The 5,639-nt window shown below is 47.3% G+C and overlaps 1 pseudogene; it reads right to left on the bottom strand.

Annotated features, from left to right (window-relative positions):
• Positions 1-525: 525 nt before the first annotated feature.
• LOC130094518 (uncharacterized) lies at positions 526-3,709 on the bottom strand (annotated as a pseudogene).
• Between the last annotated feature and the right edge of the window lie 1,930 nt (positions 3,710-5,639).

The raw sequence follows: 5,639 nt of genomic DNA on the forward strand, positions 1-5,639 counted from the left end.
ACATAAAAAATAAAAATAAAATTAAAAAAAAAATTAAAAAAAATCCTTTCCTCTAAATCCTCGCTTGCCTGGCTTATGCTACTCCGAGCTATGTCTGAACTTTGTATTTTGAGCACTTCTTGCGTTGTTTTTGCCTCTTCACGATGACTCGCTTGGTTTAGTCCTCAGTTGTAAGTCGCTTTGGATAAAAGCGTCTGCTAAATGACTAAATGTAAATGTAAATGCAACCGGAGCGGAGCGAGCAGAACAGAGCGAGAATTTTTCCATAGGAATAAACTGAAAACGCTCGCTCTGTTCTGCTCGCTCCGCTCCCGTTGACACGTGTGGCCGTGCACATTTTAGTTTCGTTTTAAAATTAGCGCCAATTCGGGGCGGATTACTTTTTTTTACTTTTCATTAGCCTTGTAACACACATCAACTTGATGCAACCTGGACACATCATCAGTGATGTTACCTGGGGTCACGAAGTGTTTCGGGTCTTTCAAGCGTCATACACTCTCACCCAGGCGACCCAGCTGGGGTTGATCAGGCCCCAACTTGTGTCCAGGTAGCCCTACCCCATCCATGGTTCTCCTCTCCTTATCCACAGCCACCTTCAGGCAACTTCTGCTGACTCCGTGACCTCTTTGCTAGCCCTTCGCTTACTGGCCCCTATGATGCCCAGGATGTTGTAGGCCCTGCAGAGAGACTGGCCAGCAAACCCTCTGCATCCCACCTCAATGAGCTCACACCGCGCTCGCCATCCATTGTTCCGGCATTCCGCCACTAGCTTTGCATATTTTGCCCCCTTCCTCTCATTGGCCTCCTCGATGCGGTCCTCCCAGGGTACGGTGAGTTCCAGGAGAACGATCTGCTTGGAGGTCTCTGAGATGAGTAACATGTCAGGCCACAGCGTTGTGGTGACGACAGTTTCTGGGAATTTCAGTTGCTTCTCCAGGTCAACTTTCAACTCCCAGTCTTGTGCTGTTGCTAGCAGGCCAGATGAGGTGGCCCTGGCAGCTAATGGTGGCTTCTCCCCAGCCCGGACGAAAGCAATGGTGTTCTTAACTGGGCGGAGGCGCTTGCAGTGGCCAATTCCACAGCTAATGGTATTCGCTATAGCCTTCAGGACTTGGTCATGGCGCCAACGGTAGCGCCCCTCACCCAGTGCCTTCGAACAGCAGCTGAGGATGTGCTCCAGGGTCCCCCTCTTCAGGCAGAGGTTGCAGGCTGGTGACTTCACCAATCCCCAGCTGAACAGGTTGGATGGGCTCGGTAGTACATTGTAGACAGCCTGGATCGGGAACCGTATGCGATGGGGTTCTGCTTTCCACAGCTCTGCCCATGAGACCTTGCGGTACACTGCATGCTCCCATCTTGTCCAGGCTACCTGCTGCCGCATTCCAACCATCCTGCTGGCCCGCTCCTCTCTACTGCTGCCCGCACCTCCTGCTGCACCAGTGATCTCCTGTCCTTCCCCTGTGCCTTGTTGTAGCGAGATGTTGTGCAGCTACCCTGGCCACCTCTTCCATGAGTCACTGCTCCTACCAGTGCCCTGTGCTGTAGCCGCGATTCAGCCACATTCACCACCTCTGCTGCCCTCCACCTCCGCCCTGTCCTCACCTCGATCCCAGCCTGGGAGACCTTCGGGTCCTGTGACTTTCTGTATTGCAGCACCTCCCTGGCACGGCCCACCTTGAACTCCTCATTCAGGCTTCTGATAGGGAGCTTCAGCTTATTGTTCTGGCCAAACAAGGCGATGCTGCTCAGGCTTCGAGGTAGACCCAGCCACTTCCGTAGAAACCTGCTGACTCTCCTCTCAAAGCCCTCGATGGTGGAGATTGGAACCTCATAAATCAGGAGGGGCCACAGAATCTATGGGAGGATGCCATGTTGGTAAATCCAAGCCTTAATCTTGCCAGGTAGACCTGACTTGTCCACTGCGGCTAGCCAGCCTTCCAGTTCAAGGTTGGTTGCACGGATGGCTGCCGTGTCTTTCAGGCTGCAGTCGAACACCTTTCCCAAGCTCTTCGCTAGTTTCTCAGTGATTGATGGTATCTGGGTCATGCCAAGTGTGAAGTGGAACTTGTTGGTAACCTTTCCTTTCTTCAACACCAGAGATCTGGACTTTGTTAGCTTGAAGCACATGCGGGCCCAGGTGGTCATCTCTTCCAGGCCCTTCAGGATCCACCTGGCCCCTGGGACGTGTGGTGTTGTCACCGTCAGATCGTCCATGAAAGCCTTAATGGGCGGCTGGCGGACACCGGACTTGGTGAGGGGACCTCTGCACTGGACCTCTGTAGCCTTCACCAGCAAATTCATGGCGAGTGCGAATAATATCACTGAAATCGTACACCCAGTGATAATACCCTTCTCGAGCCTGTGCCAGTCTGATGTTGTAGACCCTGCAGAGACTCTCAGACTGACACTGTCGTAGTAGTCCAGAATGAGGTCTCTAAACTTGTCTGGGATGTGGTGCTGGCGCTGAGCCTCCTCAGCCAGTTTGTGGGGTATGGACCCATAGACGTTTGTGAGGTCCAACCACAGCACCACCAGGTCCCCCTTGTTCTCCCGGGCTTCCCTGATCAGCTGTGTGACCATGCCTGTGTGCTCAAGACACCCCGGCACCTTCGGGATCCCTCCTTTCTGGACCGAAGTGTCAATATACGAGTTCCTTAGGAGGTAGCCGGTCAGCCGCCTAGCAACGATGCTGACGAATATCTTTCCCTCAACATTGAGCAGCGAGATGTTTCTGAACTGGTCGATTGTCTTCGACTCTTCCTCCTTTGGAATCCACACCCCTTCTGCAAACCGCCACTGCTGAGCAACCTTTCCCCTCCTCCATATAACCTTCAGGATCTTCCAGAGCCTGGGTTGTAGCTTCGGGCAGTTCGTATAAACCCTGTAAGGTACCCCACTAGGTCCTGGGGCTAAGCTTGCTCTGGCCTTTTTTATCACCTCCTGGATCTCCTTCCAGCTGGGCTCCTTCCCGTCGAAGTCCAGAGTTGGTACAGGTGGATCAATCAGGTACTGGCAGTGGCCCAGATCTTGCTCCCTGGATCTGTCACAGAAGGTGTCTCTGAGGTGGCGGTCAATCTCAGCTTGGGAGCAGGTGAGCTGGCCACTCCGCTTCTTCCCAAGTAGCTGCTTTGTAAATCCAAAGGGATTCGCTATAAAGGAAGCCCGCTTCCTGGCCCTCTCTTTCCTCCTTCTCCTGTGCCACTCCGCTCTCCTCAGAGTCATAAGCTTCTTGCGGAGGATGACGCGCAGATCTACAAGAGGACCCCTCTCCTCCTCCCTCGCCTCCTTGAACCTCCTCCTCAGGCTCTTCAGCTCCTGCCTAAGCTGGTAGATCTTGTTCGCCCTGTTGTTCATGATGTAGGGGAGGTTCACTGCTTTTTTTCTCCTCCAGCCCAAATCTCTCAGCTGCTAGGCTGATGATGATGGTGGTCATTGTCTGGAGGCGTCGATCGGCATCACCCTAGGCTATTGTTTCCAAGATGATGTCGGCGTCTTCATCAAACTGGAGCCACACCTTCTCCTTGTTAGCTTGGGGCCATTTTACCCGACGATGTTCTGATGTTCTGCATGGGTTCAGAACTTGTGTCACTTGGAGGTTCTGGGCACTGTGGTTTGGCTCCGGGCCTAGCTCCTCCTGCGTCTCACCAGGGGTGTTCCCTGAGCGCTGTGATGCAGGTGCCGTCCGCACACATCTCATCTTGGCCTGATGGATATTATTCTTAATGAAAAACACAACAAGAAAACAGTGAAATGACAAATTCTCTTAAATAGGCACTTTTACATTTCGCTTTGACACCAAATATTCCGCAGTCACCTTGTCAGTCAGCTCCTCACTCTCGTGATGAATGAAACCTGACTCCTGTTGCTGATCTGTGCGGCGACTCTCGTCCGGCTAACGATTTATTAAGCAGACATGTTCAACTGAACTAAATGATTTTATTTAAAAAAAAATCAAATCGACAGTGGGGGGCGGTGCCGCGGTGGGCAAGAGATGTAACCGGTGTTGCTTCTGAACACCGGTAACACAGACTATCGTAGCAGGCCTAAGGGAAACTTAATAATAGACAGTTGAATGTAATCAGTAACCAAGAAGACTAACCAGGGGTATGTTTACACGACAACGATATGCTTAAAACGGAGAAGTTTTTCCTTTTTAGTTTTCCGCGTACAGACGACACCATTGTCAAAACAATCCCAATCCCCATCCGCGTAAACGACTAAAAACGCTGTATTCTGCTGCCAGGCCATTAGATGGCGATGAAACACTGAACACATAATAGGCATGTGCATGACGTCATCGTCTTCATAGATTCGTGTTTTTGTTGTTTACACAGAGACCGTTTTCAAAACCTTGCACTTTGAAACCCGTTTTCAAAAGTTTGCGTTTTCAGGCACCCAAAACACCATTGCCGTGTAAACGAATGGCCAAAACGCATAAAAAGTTTTACGTTTTTAGTTGAAAACAGTGTTGTGTAAACGTAGGATGTAATCAAGACTAAACTGAACTGAAGCACAAAAAAATAGGCAAAACAATCCTGACAGGTATCTTGGCACAGTTTATGACTTTGAGATCTAATGAAACTAAACAGACTGAGTTACAAATATAAACGTAAAATAGACTAAAATTAGCTTGTACAATAAATACCATTAAAAGAAAGAATCTGTTTTATGGGCTGATAATCAATTTGGTACCAATATAATTAATTTCTAATTTTAAAGTGATTTTTCTTTTGTATGGGGAGATTTTCATTTACTGCTAAATTAATAAATGTATATTAAAAGAGAAAAAAAATTAAATGAGAAAAAAAATTATTTAATTGAATGTTAAAGATCTTTCAGAAACTCAGAATCACAAGTTGGTTTTGATTAATGATTGATCTGGGTTATGATCTGTGTGTGAGAAAGAGATCGATACAGGTGTGGATAATGTAACTGTAATTAATATTAGGCTTTGTTTGATTGGATTAGTGCATTGCTTGTGTGAGAGGTTGTATTGATTATTCAGAGCTCTGAATGATACACGAGTTAATAATCCTGATGAGAGAAACCCATCAGCTACCACAAGATATAGACCAAAAAAGGAAATAAACATGACACTGAAAGCTCATACCTTGTTTAAACCCAATTGACTTTCAGAAGCAAAACTTTTCAATCTACAGAACAGAAACCATATATATATACACAAACAGGTAAATTTAGGTTCTCATTTAGATATGCATCATTATGCATCTCAGACATATTGTGGTATATACTGTAGTCTACACAATGGTAGATGGAGCATTGAACATTGATTCAAAAAAGTCTTACCAATCAAATCAAAGTTATATTCCTGCAGAGAAGATTGTTTTCATCACATTTTTTCGCACGTAGTTTGTGATGATGGGGTATGGAATTTTAAGAAACACTCTGCAACTGCTTTTTTTCTGTCTCAAACTGAGAAGCTGTTCCCTTGAGGAATGACATCCCAAGGGATGTTCAAATGCGGTGTGAAACGTTGCTTTAAACATTTTTTAAAGCTGCCTATATAGACTGAATTTTAGCCACCATATGTGAGCTGTTATGAAGCATATGGCAGCTTTTCCAAACTAAAGCAAGTAAATTGAAGGATACCTAGTTTTTGGCTAAATTTGAGGCACCAT

Source organism: Rhinichthys klamathensis, unplaced genomic scaffold (genome assembly GCF_029890125.1).
Source record: "Rhinichthys klamathensis goyatoka isolate OS25496 unplaced genomic scaffold, OSU_Roscu_1.1 h1tg000180l_1, whole genome shotgun sequence".
In the NCBI taxonomy this organism is placed as follows: domain Eukaryota; kingdom Metazoa; phylum Chordata; class Actinopteri; order Cypriniformes; family Leuciscidae; genus Rhinichthys; species Rhinichthys klamathensis.